Source organism: Bactrocera oleae, chromosome 6 (genome assembly GCF_042242935.1).
Source record: "Bactrocera oleae isolate idBacOlea1 chromosome 6, idBacOlea1, whole genome shotgun sequence".
Taxonomy (NCBI): Eukaryota; Metazoa; Arthropoda; class Insecta; order Diptera; family Tephritidae; genus Bactrocera; species Bactrocera oleae.
In genome coordinates, this window is record NC_091540.1 from 28,344,084 (window position 1) to 28,361,682 (window position 17,599).

General features: G+C 34.8%; 2 long non-coding RNA genes across 2 annotated transcripts in view; one reads left to right on the plus strand and one right to left on the minus strand.

The window, feature by feature from the left end:
• The window catches only part of LOC138857948 (uncharacterized), a 68,350-nt gene that overhangs the window by 33,704 nt on the left and 17,047 nt on the right, over window positions 1-17,599 (plus strand). The gene's annotated exons all lie outside the window — the stretch shown is intronic.
• LOC138857869 (uncharacterized) lies at window positions 679-4,186 on the minus strand. Its single transcript, XR_011397084.1, has 3 exons — window positions 3,100-4,186; window positions 1,003-2,972; window positions 679-877 (listed from the first exon to the last, which is right to left on the minus strand). It is a non-coding gene; the product is annotated as an uncharacterized lncRNA (long non-coding RNA).

Genomic DNA, 17,599 nt, shown 5'->3' on the forward strand with positions numbered 1-17,599 from the left:
TGTTGTGCATTCAAAAAATTTGAACAAAAAGAACGATATTAAGAGTTTGATCGTCGTAATAATAAAATGTATATATGTATATAGAGTACACACTTATTTTCTTTCAGTATTTTTTCATTACTTTCTTCATTGCTAAATGCACTTTGTTTATTTATATTTAAAACACTTAATACACGAATTTTACGCGTACTTTTTTTTACCGAACATACGTTTGCCTACAAGCATATTTTCGCCACGATGGCAAAAGCTAAAAATCATAAATTGAACAACTTTTTGATGTTCCTTCTGGAAGGGAAAAGTGTCAACCCCGCTAACCCGCAAACACAGAAAAAGTGACAAAAATGGCGTCATAGTTCTTGTCGATTTGAAATATTTTGACTGCTAAAATATGTTTCCATGGCTCGCAAAATCTACGACAATATATTGCTTGCTCATACATAAACCTTTCGCACGAGCCAATTAGTGTACATTTATGTACATATTATATGTTGCATGTAGACAGATATACAAACATTATGCGTGTTAGATTTATTTTCGTTACGGAATTTCTTACTGCGGTTACCGCACTTAAAGCGGCGATAAAAGCTTTGCAATTGCTTAATAATAATGTTACTAATATTATGACTCCGAATATTGAATAATTTATTTTTATTAATTAAATTTTTATTAAATTCCATATTTTTATTTGTCATTCAAAAAATTGCATCTTAAATATTATTATTTAAACGATTCCATAAACTACTTTATTCATCAATAATCCACTTATTTTTGTTTAAAAATAGTAATTTATTGACGTTTTTAGTCTTTAATGCTGCTCTCCTATTTGATATTATCGACTGGCACAGATGCTGAGGGAAATTGAAGCATTTTCGTTGCTCTGTAATGGAAATAAAAATAAATGTATAAGACACATTCGGTGCTAAAACTATACATTACATAAACATATGTTTCTATATCCAAAGATGACTACTTTACTACTTTTAGACCTATACAAGTAATTACATTCCTATAGTCCAAAGGTGAATAATCTGGGGAATCATTTGCCCGCTCGAGATAGGGACGAACTGAAATTCTCGCATCCACTCTGTTTGATTTAATCTTCTCCTTATTTTTTTTTTGAGGTTGAATGAGTGTTCTATACACTGAGGTACTGGTTGGCTTGCATTCATACCAGCTATTTCACCTTCTGCCGCTTTTGCTGCACAATCAGCGATTGAAGAGGAACCAAACCCTTCTCTTTTGAACCGTGCATCCAAAATAGTGGCCATGTTTGTGACGGTGCGGTTTTCGTAATGAAAAAGACGTATTTATAAGAGCTCTATCACAATTAGATAATAAAAACCCGTCAGTTTTCAGATCACTTAACAGGCTTACGCGACTTACCGGGTAGTTTATTACCTTTTGTTAGTTTACTTGGAGCCGTTGTGCTGACTCGACGTTTGTCAACATCGACGACTCGGCATAATTTAAATAATCAATATGAAATATTCCTTATGTGACAATATAATATTAAATGTATGTATGATAATCAATATGAAATATTCCTTGTGTAGTAATATGATATTAAATGTATGTTGGTATGGTATGTATATACCCAAGTGTGGCACCAAATTTCATTATGCTATTGCAACAGCATATTAAAATGTATAGTGCATATACAAGTGGGTATGATACATATTAATAACTTATAATATTCACTTACCTATGTATGTTATTTGTTACAGTGGGGGCTATTTAAAAAATACTTCTTTTTATGTTAGGTTTAGGCAGCTTGGGAGCGGTGGAGTCATCTGATGACACAACTCTCCCAGCGTTACTGTAAGAACTCTCCTAAGTTTTTGTATATACGATTTTTTGTTTTGTTGTTTTTTTCTTTGCCGTTCTTATAAGGATTACTACTACCACCATTACTAGATTATCAATGTTATATTAATACCATATGATACATTTTTATGATAATTCTGCAATTTCTTTTATATTTTCAATATTTCTTATTGCAATATGATCAATAATTTTTCGACAGGGTATACGATTGTATATTTTTTTATATTCCCATTGTAAAATTTCTATTTTTCAATTTACAACTTTAATTGTATAATTATTTTTTAGTGCGATTTTTCTATCATCCCAGTTCTCTTTTATTGTATCGTTTCTGGTATTTCTTATTAATATTGTATCATCGCTTATCTCTTGTATTGTTGTTTTGTTATTGTATATAAATTCACACATGTAATTGAAAATATACAGCTTATACTCAATTTAAAATTTTTAAATTAGTTATTTTTTTCGAAACCAAAATAGCTTTCGCTAATCTTGGTAACGAATTTTTATCTCAATATATTTTTTTTTGGCAATGGAGTTATTCATTGAATTTTAGTTTGAAACAAGGTCCTTAGTATCTGAATTGCAAATATTATTGTATACTACTTCTCCTACTTTTGCCAATTTTAATTTATAAAAATCAATTTAGTATTTTTCCATTTCTTTCTTAACATACTTGGATCACTACTTGAACATTAATTACTATTTGTTTATTTAAGTTTACAATAGCATTATGGCCATTTTCTTCAATAATTTTTAAATGGTCCACAATGTCTCGCCTGTCATCATCATCCATAACTCCAAACATCCATTTATATACTATAATATTTATATATTAAGCCTCTTTTTTTTCTTTCTTTGATATATGGTGTTATAGATGTAATCTTTGCTTTTATATTTTTTATTTCATTATAAAAATTTTTCAATATTTAGCTGTCCGATCTTTTCTTTAATCCGGTCAACTATTTCTGTAATTTTGTTCGGATTTATCTGGTGTATAACTGTACTTATTTCATTAACTATTTCTATGTCGAATGCTATGTCCGCCGTTTGTATCATTATATAGCCGTTTCTTCTATTATTGGTGTGATTTGCAAAAGTGCTGCCACTAATGTTATGATTATTGTTAAACAAATAATTATCCCCGTCATCTGTAAAAATAAAAATTTATAACCGTTTGGGTTTTGATTAATTGTCTCTATACGTAAGAGTTTTCGATATTTTATTATTTATTACTCCGTTGGATTTTAGTCGCCTCTTACGACAGTTATCACTTACCATGGGTATATTCTTGAAAAACCCCGTACCCACTGGGGTAGAACAAAAATCATGTAATGAAATTTTTGTTTTTAAGTGTTACTATCTCCATTAAATGCGTCATCATCTTTCTCGTTTGTGTTTTCTTTATTTGCCAATTTCATTGGTCTTTTTATATTTGCCGGATGAACATTTTGCAGTGGATTAATTCAGTAATGTTCTTCTCTGTTTAGATTGAACTTGGCTATTGTTTTTTGTTTTACCATATTTATTCTATCTTGTAATATGAATGGACAAATGTTTTCTTTGGCGTCTCTTGGAGAACGTTATAGTTTTATATAACAATTTGCATTGTCATTTGAAAGAAGGTTGAGTGAAGTCTCTCAATATCTGCATTTCCTTTTTGTGTGATGGACTTCTATATTTTCGGCCTTTAAATATTGTATTAATTGCTCTGCTCTAAATTGATTATCCATAATAATTTTCTTAGGTTTACCGAATTTTGCAAAATGTTCCATAATTATTGTCTGTTTAGCTCTCCAATTTCTATCTGTTATTCTGTAAGCTGCTGCAAATTTGGTTAATTTATCAATCGCTGTAACAAATGATTGTTTGTTGAAATGGAATCAGTCTTTATGAATTATCTAATTTTTATTTGTTGTTGTTATGCATTTTTGGCAGTTGTTTATTATCAATTGTATGCCTTCCTGGAATTTTGGATAATATATTTTATCTTTTAATGTATTATTTCATTTATGCCACTATGCATAGATTCCTTTGTATGGTACAGTGATATTTGTTATGAAATTCCTCTTCTTCTTCTTTTTCTGAAGCTCTTTTTGTGCATTTTACAAATTTTAAACTTCTATCTTGAGCAAACATTTCAGTGAGTAGTTTCTGTATTTTATGATAATTTGCTTCAGATAATTCTGAAAATATTCCCGCTATTCCGCTTCCTTTTATACACTTTTTTAATGTTTCCTTGTTCTCTTCTTCTTCATCCATTGAGTTTATTTCAACTATTTCTCTGGATTCTTTGCAGCTGAGATTTTGGGCTACGTGTCAATATAATTTGAATTTTGTACTTATTTACAATTTTTTCTTTAATTGGGAAGTGCTCAAGCAGTTCTTCATCTGTTGAATGAAGTGTTTCTGACAATTCCAGGTTTGATTCATTGTCGTTACCTTCTTTTATTTTTGGTGAGTTCTCAATTCGACTCAAGAAATCAACTACAAGTACAACATTATTTTTTCCTTTTACGTATTCTATTTCAAAGTTATTCTCCTGCAATTTCAATAACCACCACTAATGGTCGAAAATGTATGACAATATGGTCGAAAATATGTGATTGAAAAAATTATTGCTCCAATGGCATAGTCACTAGTATCAGTTGTGATACTGAATTCTTTATCATACTCTGGGAATTTTAGAATTGGGTGAGATGAAAATTGTGCTTTTAAGTTCTCAAAGCTTTCAATATATTGTGGGTCTTTGGCGTTTATTTTATTGCCTTTTCCAAATATTTTATCATGGGATAAGCTATTTTTGAATAATTTTTCATTAATTTTCTGTAATATCCTGTTGCTAATAAAAATCTTTTTAAAGGTTTCTTAGTTTTAGGTATTGGTAGTTTTTGAATTACTACAATTTTATCTGGATTAGGCTTGATGTCTTCTTCTGTTAATATGTGCCCTAATAATTTAGTTTCTCTTTGAAGAAAATTGCATTTATCTGCCGGTATTTATAATTTGTTTTCTTGTAATTTCAAAAATATTTTCCTCCATGAGTTTCAATGCATCTAATGAAGTTGAAGAACTTAGTATGTCGTCTTAATATACAGCACATATTTTATTATGTATTCCCTCATTATGTCGTTCATAAATCTGTAAAATGTAGCTGGGGCATTTTTCAACCCAAAGGCATTCCAACGTATTTATATAGTCAGGCCGGAGTAACTAAAGCTGTTTTCTCGATGCCATTTCTGCCATTGAAATCTGGTAGTAACCTTTTGCAAAATCTATTGTGCTAAAGTACTGTGCTTTGCCCAATTTATCCATGTTTCCTTCGATATTTGGTGGAGGATACTTATCGTCTACAGTTAATTTATTTAATCTCCTATAATCGACTACTAACGTGAATTTCTGAATTCCTGAATAATCTATCTTCTTTGGTACTATTAAGATTGGTGAGCTATATCTACTGTGACTTTTCCTAATTATTCCTTGCTCTCCAAATTCACAAATTTGTCTTCTTACTTCCTCTTCATGATCCGTTACTGTTTTTATTTCATGCACCACCTCTTTTGCACTTGTGAGTATGTCCTTTGTAAATGAGTAAATAAAGTTTTTCAATTTCTCTTTTTTCTTTGATTCAGGGTTGATGTTCTAATGTTTTCCAATATTATTACCATTTTTTCGAAATCAATTGTTTTTAAAATTTTAAAAATAAAACCATTTCCTATCAATGCTCATTTAACCATCCCGGCCCACCTAAGCAAATATTTAGCCTAGCAAACTCTGTAACTGTTGCAGCGTTGCTTCACACTTCGGATAGTGCTGTGGCAGCTGGCCGTTGATGTTGTATCCGGCGGCTGAGTTTTAAATCGGTACCTCTTGGGGAGGTCCTTTGAATATTCTTCTTTCCATCGGCGGCTGAAATTATGATGCTGAATTTTAAATCTTTCCCATCTGTTTAGTAGGGATAGCGACTCCACGTCTGGCTCAGTTATGGCCAGAAAGGGTGACCTTTGAGAAAATGCCGTGAAGTTAAGGCTGTCAAATCTAAGGGCTCTTGCGAGAGTGTTGTGAGAGACCTTGAATTAAGAACGGCTTCAATTCGAATTGATAATATTGTGAATTCTTTATAATTAAATTTGTAATTTCCAGCTACCTTTTTGTAGTGGGAGACCACCCATATGAGGAGCGCTTGGGGGGATAAATTGCCCATTAATGCCTTGGGGTGCGTACTTTTGTACAATCTCAGGTGAGACTTGTATGATAAAGTTCACAAACTGTTTTTCGGTGGTTCTTTGAGAGCCGAAAAAGCTTTTACCATTGTCGCCCATTATCTTCGATGGGAACCCTTGTCGTCCGACGAAGCGAGCAAATGCCGCAAAGAAAGCCTCCTTTTTCAGATTTGAAGACAAACAAAACCAGTCACATAACCTTTCATCAGAGTGGGAGATCTTAACATAGACGCTTTTATCTGAAAAGCTCCAGCAAAATCAACACTTGTGATGGAGAAAGGCAGAGCGAAGTTGCAACGTTCCGGTGGAAGTGCTGCCATAATCTGTATTCGCATCTTCTGCTTGCGCGTAGTGAAGATTTTTCACATGAAGATGCACTTCTTATTTTGGGTTTTCAGTCGGGGAATATAAAGTTCGGCGTGAAGCAATAATATGTGGATATAACTTAGGAGTAATGTGGCAAGTCGAGACTTCTCTGGTATAATTATGGGATGGCGTTCGTTAAACGTTAGCCTTGAATTGGCAAGCCGACCATTCACCCGAAGAAGACCTTTCGTGTCCATGAATGGATTTAGTACTAAGAGTGAGCTCTTTTTATCAATCGGCTTCGATTCTCTTAGTAATGATATTTCTCGGCTGAACTAACGCGCTTGAATAGATGCGATAAGAGCGACCTTTGTTTTTGTAAGTCTAGGTGCATCACTGCATTGCAGTGGGAGTATACTGAGGTTACTCCCTTAACTTTAATTTTGAGTCTCTCTATGAACCTGATCATGTAAGCGATTACCCTGAGGGCTCAGGGGTACGATGAAAATTGCTCAAGGATATCGTATCCTGCAATGTTGTGTGGAAAGAGTCGATTTTTCAACTTTCTGGGGCAATTATATTGCGCATGAGCGATTGTGGCCAAGAATCGGGAGATTTTGTTAACTATCGGGGGCAATTCCCCCAGAGAGTGGTGATGGCAAGGTGCAGTGGATTGCACCCCCTTGTACCTAGATCTGCAGGATTGTCAGCACTGACTACATGTCGGACCATAGATATAATTTATATTCTGTTATGTTTAAATGCGTTTGTACGATGGACACTAGTTTTGCTTATAGTAGCGCTCCACATAGTTCCAGCCGTGGGAGACTTATAGTTTTTAAAGGAGCAACTTTTGCTTTTGCTACTAGTAAGTAGCTTGTGGTCGCAATGTCGCTTTTTGTACAAACGTACAAGTATATAGTGACGCAATATGCTTTTTCAGAGGCATCACAGGAATAATTTACCCATCGTGGGATTTGTATCCTGGGACCACTTTTCTAAACGAATGGTTTTACTTGTTCGTCCCAGTCGGTTCCATTTAGCCATATTTCTTGTATTAGGATTTTGGCTTGTATCATAATTGGCGAAAGCCATCCTGCGGGGTCGAAAAGTTTTGCCACCGAGGATAGAATTTGTAGCTTTGTTATAGCGGATAATGCTGATATTGACTCTGTAGTATATGAAAACTGGTCAGATATCGCATTCCATTGTATCCCCAGAGTTTTGTTGTACTTTCCTCTTCGAATTTGAGGAAATTAGTGTCCAACTGATTTTCTTTAGGTATGTCCTTTAATATATTAGGGTGGTTCGCTGCTATATTTTTTAACGGAACCCCTGCAGTTTTGGGGGCTTGTGTCACTTGTGCTAGTGACTCGTATGCTTGTGAACGACTGTGACTTCCAGACAGGATATCGAATGGCTTAATATGGAGCAGAGTTAACGCCAAAGGTAACTGTTTATAATTGTTAGTCGCGCAGTGGACTATTGGGAGATTTTCGGAAAATAATTCGTTGAAAATCTTTTCGTCTCTATGTACGACTATTTGTCGATACATTTTCTCAACGTCCCCATTGAATGCGTATTTGAATATACGTCAATTTAATGTGAGGAGCATTAAATCTGGTTGGAGTGTGGGTCCCGTAAATAGAATATCATTTAGGGAATTTCCCGATCTAGTGGATCTTGAGGCATTGAAGACCACTGTGACTTTTGTTGTTTTTTTATCTGGCTTTACTACTGCGTGATGAGGCAGGTAGAATGGCAGTTGTATCCTATTTTGTGCCCTAGACGCTATAAGAGATCGTTGTGATCTTTGAGGCCCTAAATTTAAGCAGTTCTCCTAGGAGTTCAATGGAGACGACTGCTGTGGGTTGTAGTACCCTACTTTGGTTTTCGCTGTTTAGCGTTTGCGTTTTTAATGCCTTTGAGCAGCATGGTGTTTCTTGGCAATTTTCGGGATTTCGTATTTCGGGATTTGCTGTTGCAATTAATCCCGAAGCCATTTTATGATTAATGTGAGGTGAGCTGGAAAAATTTGTGATATGTAACACTGAATGATGTCTTTTGTGACTTTCACACTCTTTTAGAGTATGCTCACGTGACAAGCAGGTTGTGCAAAGTTTTTTTGTTCTCAGAATTGTTCCTATCGGCAATTTTAATTTTATGAATTTCTCGCAAGATTTGAGGTTATGCCCTGTACACAGTTCGCATGACGTTTGTTTATACTGTTAGGATGTGAACGATTGATTTTCAAAAAAGCTTCTATTTAAATTGTTGTTGCTTCTGGAACGTTATTAGTCTAACTAGTTTTTTGCTTACCCTTTCTGCTATTGCATACTAGGTAGTTAGAAATTCTTTCATTTGCTGCCACGTTGGTAATTTTTTCCGGGATGAGAGCGATTGCTCCCAATAAAGTAACGATTTTTTGGTAAGGCTGCGGTGCATATATTTACCAGAATAGGGTCCTAGCTGCCTGTGGGAATATTTTGTGTCGATAGAACCGACAAACAATTAGAAACAGTGGATTGTAGTGTTATAAATTCTTCACTTGTTTCTTTCTGAATTTTAGGCAAGTTAATTAGTATTGTTACTTGCTTATCGACCAATATTCTTTCATTTTCGTATCTTGCTTTTAGAGCTTACCAAGCCAGATTGAAATTATCGTCATTTAGTGCGAGCTGTTTGACTATTGATAATTTGAGTGGTTTATGTATACGGCTGTAAACATGGTCCGGAAGGACGGCCATAGTTCATAACCACCATGAAAGATTTCTGTATCATCTGCGGGCACCTTGAGATGGATGCCTGAATTTGACTCTTGACAATCAATTTGTGGCAGCTCTACTCTCGGATATGGAGTAGGTGCAATTGCTTTAATTCATTTTAATTGATCCGAAATCATTGCTTTTGTTTCTTCAAACTGGTCTAAGCTGGCCGAGGATTTAAAATTTTCAGGTAGATCAGAGCCGTCAGATTCTACTCTTGCGTCATATGCAGATTGGAGACATGTCCAAAAATTAACAAGATTTCCCTTTTTGATTTCTAATACCGATTCAGAATTGTCATGAATCAGCGAAGATGAAAATCGAGTGCAGTATCGTATTAGACTGTCACTCTCAGAGATAAATTTGGTGTATGAAATATCTCTCACACAGGTGTATATGGAGTCTTTTCTTCAGAAATCATTTTGGGTACTTTTAGAGACTGTTTTGGATTCTTTTGAATCTGAGCTCATTTAGTAAAGATTGAAATAAATTTAAAATTCCTCAGTGTCGACCAGATTCAAGCTATATGCTCGTATATAACGAAACTCTTTTAAGTAAATATATTTTTTTTTCGACAAAATTAATTTTAAATTCCGTATGTATGTATAACCGCGAACTCTTTGTTACCCGGATTTAGTTTTTATAGTTACCGGTCGTATTTATTTTTTAATGTATTAACAATCGAACTTTTATTTATATTTCGTTTTTATGTCCTCACTTAAGGGTATGTAGGTACATCCGTGCGTGGACTTGTAGGTATATATTTATGTACTTGTGCAATTGAGAGCTCGTTAAAGAGATCAATATACTTTGTAGCTAGGTATGCAAGAATTATTTGTGCGCAATCCTGCTTGTTTTTGTTTGCCAAGAACAAGGGATATTGCGGGGAATATGCTAAAATGGAATGAAGAGATATTTTTATTTGATTAATTTTTTGATCTTTTAGCAATTTTTTGTTTATTTATGGAATAAGTTATTTATTTGTTAGTATAATTTAATCGCTCCGTTTAACTAGTTTCAAAATAACCGATTTTTAAACGAATAAATACATTAAAAAATATTTAATTTTACCCTCTGTATGTTGGGTATTCGACCATATTCAGATCGTATGTACAAATGTGTATACGTATGAATGTGAACGCGTTATATTTTCGGCGTGAGAGAAGAGTGTAAAAAAAGTTATAATACGCAGGTACCGACTGCGCTTATGTTAATATATTCGAATGTACGTATATACAAGGTGCGTTCCAAAGTAAACAGGACTTTAAAAAAAAAAGACAGAACAAATAGTTTTGTCGGCAAAATCAATTAATTTTATTCAAAATAGTCTCCTTCTGCTTTAATAGAGCTTTTTGCACGGTCCAAAAGCATGCCGAACCAGTGTTTAAGCTCGTTGCCCGGTATGGCCGCCAGTATGTCGGTGCAAGCCTTTTGAATGGCCTCCACGTCTGCATAACGCTTTTCTTTCATCGGCAAATGGAGTGGTTGATTGTTAAAATGTGATTTTTGGTAAAATAATCGGCCACAAGCGTCGATCGATGAGACGGCGCATTATCGTGCACAAACGTTAACTTCCATCTCTCGCGATATTCGGGCCGAACATGTCGAATACGGCGCACCAAACGCTTCAAAACTCCAAGGTAGAATACCGCATTGACATTTTGGCCGGGTGGAACAAATTCTTTGTAGACAATACCCTTGGAATCATAAAAGCAAATCGGCATTGTCTTCGCTTTTGACTTCTCCAGACGCGATTTTTTGAGTTTCGGCTCATTTCTCATTTATGTCCTCACGACCACTTCGAAAACATTGAAACCACTCTTGCACTCTGCTACGGGATAGGCAATCATCGCCATAAACTTGTTTCATCAATTGAAACGTTTCGGTAAAAGTTTTACCAATTTAAAAAACAAAATTTAATGTTGGCTCTTTGTTCGAAGCTCATTTTCGCACCGATGACAAAAACATCCAATAGATGAAATGTCATGAAATTTTTACTGGAAGTCGATAAAGGATAGCAGATTCTAACGCACTAGTCGACATATAGATGGCGTCACTAGAGTTTACTTTGTTACTTGTTTACTGTTTATTTTGGAACGCACCTTGTATGTAAATATATAAATTTGCATATTGTTTGCCGATTAAATGTATATACTTGTATATGTATGTTTGTATTTTTGTCTTTTTGCTGTAGATTCTAGCTTTAGTTGTTATTGTGCCTTAGCTTACTTATTGTCATGAAGTCCTGCTTATTGTTTTATTAAGCCTAAGGGGCACTGCCGGAAATTTTTTGCAAGTAAATACTTGAAATTTTTTTTGTGATTGTTGTGTATATATATATACTTGTATATATAAATGAAAGCGCATAAGTTAAGGCAAGCAATAATTTGATAATATAAAATATATATATACATATATACATATATGGAAATATGAGTATTATATAAGTATATTCGTCCGATTGTTTTTGTATATCGGTTTTTTGGAATTTTCCGTTAACGTTAGGAAAAATATAAGCATTTAGTACTAAAATTTTTAGTTCATTTTTTTTCTTCATATATTTTTCGTTAACGTTTCCTGTGCCCGTTTTTTCAACCTGTTAAAATGGATATTTCGATACACTTACTTCGTCGCGCCTCTAGGGGTTTTTGGGGAGAATGTATGTATATGTTATTGTATGGTTTTGTGTTTTTTTGTTTTTCTGCTTCCTTCCTTCTCTCCTAAACTCCAGATGATCCGATGCCTGTTAATATCGCGCCCGATTTTTTATTATTATTTAATTTTTTTGTTTTTTGCGCGCCCGTTTGTTTTTGTGTTTAAGTAGTTTTTGATTTTATGATTTTGTTTTTTGGCACATTTAATATGTTTTGCCATACATGTATGTGAATGTGTATATGTTCGGTCCCTCAACTCTCAACTTCACTTTTTGTATATTTATGTATGTATATATATGTACATATATTTTCTTTATATGGTACTTCACTTTTTTGTTTTTTATTTTTTTTTTCAATAAATGTCACTGCACCTTTTTGTTTTTTTTCACTTTTTCGCAACGCACCTTTATCACTGCACCTTGTTTTTTTGTTTTCGAATGTGGGGAAGGGGAAGATGCGATGTGAGTCCTAACCGAATCGTTGCTAAAAAGCGAACGGAATCCTTTTTTTAGTCCCTTATATATTTGTTGATGTCTTCATGGTGGTGTGATTGTGGTGATGTTGTATTTGTGTGCGTATTGGTGCAAGGTGTAGCGATGTGGAATGTATGGTAAAAAGGTGTGTTAATGTGGATGTGAATTGAAATGGTCAAGAGGTCATTTAGCCAGGTGGGTTTTTGTCTATGCTCACGAAGAGCTTTTCTGAGTCTGGCTTGGAAACTTTCCATTTACGTGGTCCTTTTCTTTTACTTGCAGTTGTTGTTTGACTTTCATGTGGACTTATGAGGTAGTATATGTGTTGGTGATCACTACCTGTGTAGTCTTCTAGCCCTTTCCACCCGCGTAGCTGGTTTGCGAATCCTTCAGACACCAACGAATAATCGGGGGTTGCTTCGTTGCATCCTGGTCTCCTGAAAATTTTTTCGGATCCTCTGTTGGCAACGATAAGTCCCAATCTAGCTGCCATGGCAAGGATTTTGCGTAATCTCGAATTTGTTGTTGGTGTACCCTATTCCATGGCCTTGCCGTTGAAATCTCCGGCTATGTTTAAGTGACGGTTTGTGTGATGCGCGGCGTCCTCTATGGCATCGAGCTTTGCTAGGAAATCTGAGATAGGATCGCTCGGTGTCAGGTAGCAGCTAATTGTCGTGATATCTTCCTTGCTTAACCAGACAAAATCAATTTTTGCATACTTTGAAATTGCAGTATTGTATTTGTAGTCGTACGACATACCAACCGTTATGTGATCTGTTGTGTCTTTGTAAAAGTCTTCACAATACTGATCTTCAGGGGTTGTGATTGATATGGGGAGGAGTTTTCTACCTTCCAAAATATCTTTAATTGTGAATTGAGGTATTCATTTGAGCTTTCCTTAATTTGGGTTGTCATTGAGGTAACTGATTCCGTAACTAGTCCACTTAGAAGCCAACCAAAAATAGTATTTTGTGTCAATAGCATGTTTGAAATTTTCTCAACACCCTCGAGTATTATCTGAGGTATGAGATCGCCGCCTAATAGAATGTCTATTTGAGCGGGGGTGTTGCAATTTGGATCTGCTAATTTGAGGTGTGAAACCTTTTCTCAATGCTTGCTATTTATATGATAGCTTGAAAGCATATTTGTTAGTTGCGGTAAGACTAGAGCTTCTGCTTGAATTCTTCTATCCGTTTGGGGGAAATTAGGGTAATGGGGCAGATTTTATTAGAGTTTTGAACTACTCTTCCGCCCTGTAATTTCAAAGTTGGCTTGTTTTGTTAGCAGTTGTAGCCTATTTTGGATGTTAGATGCTATAAATGATCGTTGCGCTCCTTAGTCTATTAAGGCTCTAAGCTTAAACAGTTCTCCTCGGTGGTCGGTCCTCGGTGGTCACCCTGTACATAGTTCGCATGACATTTGTTTGTACTGTTCAGATGTGAACGTTTGATTTTTGAAGAAGCTTCTATTTAAATTGTTGTTGATACTGGCTTGGGGTCTGTGGAAGTTTCTATTCAGGTCACGTTGAACGCTTTTCGTTCTGCCTTTTTTTTTGCCAACCCTTTCTGCGATTTTGTACTGGGTAGTTAGGAAATCTTTCAATTGTTGCCACGTGAGGCATTTTCTTCGTGATTAGAGGATTGCTCCCATAGAAGTAATAATTTTTTTTCCCGGAAAATGTTTTCAAGTAAGTACTTGAAATTTTGTTATATATATATATATATATATAAAACAAATATAATATACATCCATATATACAATATATCATATGATATATATATATATATCATATTATAGACATATATATAAATTGTAACGGATCTTTCATAGCGTCTAGGGCACAAAATAGGCTAAAACTGCCATCAAAACAATTGAATTTTGAAATTACGGGAATAGGCGGAAGAGTAGTCCAAAACTCAAATAAAATCTGCCCCATTACCCTAATTTCCCCCCAAGCGAATAGGAGAATTAAAGCAGAAGCTATAGTCTTATCGCAGCCAACAAATATGCTTCGAAGCTATCATACAAATAGCAAGCATTGCCAAAAGGTTTGACACCTGAAGCTAGCAGATCCCAATTGCAATACCCCTGCTCAAATAGGTATAATAGTAGGCAGCGACCTTATACCGCAAATAATGCTTGAAGGTGTTGAAAAAATTTCAACGACCCTTCTAGCCCAAAATACTATATTCAGTTGTATTCTAAGTGGATTAGTTTTTGAACCAGTTTCCACATCAACAACTCAAGTTGACGAAAATTCAAAAGAATATCTTAATTCAAAATTAAGGAAATTTCGGGAGTTAGAAAAATGCCCCCTCATATCAATTACAACCCCAAAAGATCAGTATTGTGAAGACTTCCACAAAGCCACAACTACTCCATCAAATAATAGCCGGTACGTCATACCACTACCACTGTATTCCCAATGTTCCAACACTCCACGAATTGGCAGAAAAATAAAATAAAATAAAGTCAGAATTTCCTTTGACATCCCAATATTAAAAACACATACATATATAACTTTTCGACCCCGCAGGATGGCTTTCGCCAATTATGATACAAGAATTATGCCAAATTAGTATCCACGTATGTAGCATTTCAACCTGGTAAAATATAAACAATCTCGCTGCTCCAATTCCGAATAGCCAGGCTAGAACGACTACCGTGTGCATGAAACACATTCCATCGCACGTACACTCGTCCATGCGCCCCATAATTTTCTAGTATAATAAATTCTCAAATTTATAGAACAACACCAAAAAAAATAAAGGGATCACCATACTCCCAAGGTGATACAGCGATTCTAGATTTGCAAAAAGCAAACGTCGCATTTATCTAAGCGCTTCTCATATGGGTAGTTTATGGGAATCAGCTATAAAAAGCTTCAAATCGCACTTCAAAAAAGTGAGCGAAAATCAAAAATCTCACTCTCGCAAGATCCCTCAAAGGTTTCAAAGTCGCACCCATTCTGGTCATATCTGAGCCAGGCGTGGAGTTGCTAACCTTAATAAGCCGATAGTAAAGAAATATTAAACAAAGAATACAAATAATAATAATAATATTATTATTATTATAAAAGAAACCCGCAAAATAAAGTTACTTACCTTAAAGCACCTACATACATATTAAAATGCATACAAGATATGTTTTTAAAACCAAAGCCGTTTTATACACTACAGATAAATATGGATATAACATTACTCCATCACCACGTGGTATCAACCCGTACTAAGTTCGATTCCGTCCACAAATCAATATACTTTTTTATGTTATCTATTGAATTTCGCTTATGTAAAATACATTATTATTATGTTGTGGAATAAACCAAAATTATTGATACACCGAGACCCTTACTTTTATTATATTAATATTGGATCAGTGGTGTGTGCTCCCACGCAAATTAAGTATAGAATTGCCCTTTTAATACTACACTACTAATATTAATTTCATGCGATTTTTTCTAAGAAAATTGTTTCACTTTAAGAAATTTGTTTACATTGTAGTCCATTATAAGTTCAACATGATGACTGAGCAAATATACCTATCCACTCATTATCACCAAATATTAGAAGAAATATGTGTCGATAAGTCTGGAATACAATAAATTACCTGTGTCATTGCTAAGTGGCCTCAACTCTCTATTCAACTGATTAACAGGTAAAGAGAAGGGTCATTCCACCTATTCCTAATGCAGCTTTAAACCTAAGTGCGCAAAGAAGAACTTTTAAGGAACTTGGATTTGATCCAGGTGTAGAATTGTAATGATGGTTAAAAGCTTGATATATTGCAGATATCAAACGACTCTTTCCTACCCCTGCACCGCCGCCAATGAACTCAAAAAATGGGCGATTTGTTTTTAGCTGGTGCATCAAATGTGTTAAATAGGTTCTTTGCTTAGTATTTAGACTTTGAACTAAAGAAAATAATTATCCAACTGATATTAAAGGGGTAGTTTATTAAGTTTAATATTGCAATCAGATTCAGTGCCATTATCTGTTGAATCTTCACCATGCGAATCCAGCAAATTTACATTTGGGTTAAATTTTTAAGTGCCAACACATTGTCCACGATAGGGAGCACCTTCCTGGCCAAACGTTTTATACCGAATTATACAATTATACACGTCTTTAAGAGGCATGACAACCAGGCTTTCTGGTAAATTATTGTCTTCCCTCTCTTCTTCTTCATGATCACTGTCTTGTGCTCTTCTACTAGAATTAAAATATTTATAACTAGATGAAAAATCAGCTAAACAAAGAGTTTCTAACTGATCGGATCTTTGAACATAACGGTCCATAATAGAGGCTACGAATATTTCAGTCGAGCCTGAAGGAAAGTTTTAAAGTTCTGCTCTAGGTTTAACCATTCGAACACGTTCCTTAGGTCGAGAAGTATTTATAAATATTTCTGCATTATTTGCTTCCGAAAGATGGAGCCCAATGCATCAATATACTGCTTCTTGTGCTGCTATTTCTGTACCTGATATAAATTTGTGACCTATATGTTTAAGTTTTTGCTTAACAGTATAATTTCCAGCATTTACCTCTGATATAGCTTCATTTACGAGCCTAGAAATTCCCCTGTTATATTTGTTAATATAGTTAATTATATTATATATGAACAGCAAGCATATGCATCCAGTATATATTGGATATCCATATTTGCCCTATGGAGTTCCAAAATCAGAGGATTTTAAGCGTTTATAAAACTGTTGTCCTCTTATTTCCCTAGTACAAAACCGACTGTGGTTATGCTTTTGATAACCCAAATAATTTTCTAAGTGGCTGACCGAACCATCTGTAGAAATATAATTGTCAATTAAATTAATGACATCAGCGAATGTCTGAGGATCTTGAAGGTTGATCCTGGGAGCATTATTAAGCCAATACATGACGTGTACATGCGGGGAACTTCTCTGTTGAAACTCCACTCTCCAGTAGAAATTTGTGACAAAATGCTTTCCAAAAATGCGGGCGTTATCTTTAAAAAGCTGAACAATTTGTCGATAGCGGTAGTCAAAATATTTAGCACAAGTAACCGCGTCTGACCGAATTAAGCGATATCTATCTTGGGCTGCTAAAATATTGGCTTTCTTTACTGAAATATCTTTAGAATCAAAAGTTTTATAGAGGATGACCAAAAGCTCAACCCATTGAGATTTAGCAGCCAATAAAGTGATAAAGAAGGTTGGAAGCCCAAAATTGGCGAATCATAGCGATTGCCTTTTTTTCCCATCATCGTGTTAAATCAACAACAAAGTTTCCGTAACTCGGTTGCGACCTCAAAACTTTCTAAGGCAATTGCATGTACTAATCCTAATTTCCTAACAATAGCACAAAAATTGTGATTTTCATCTT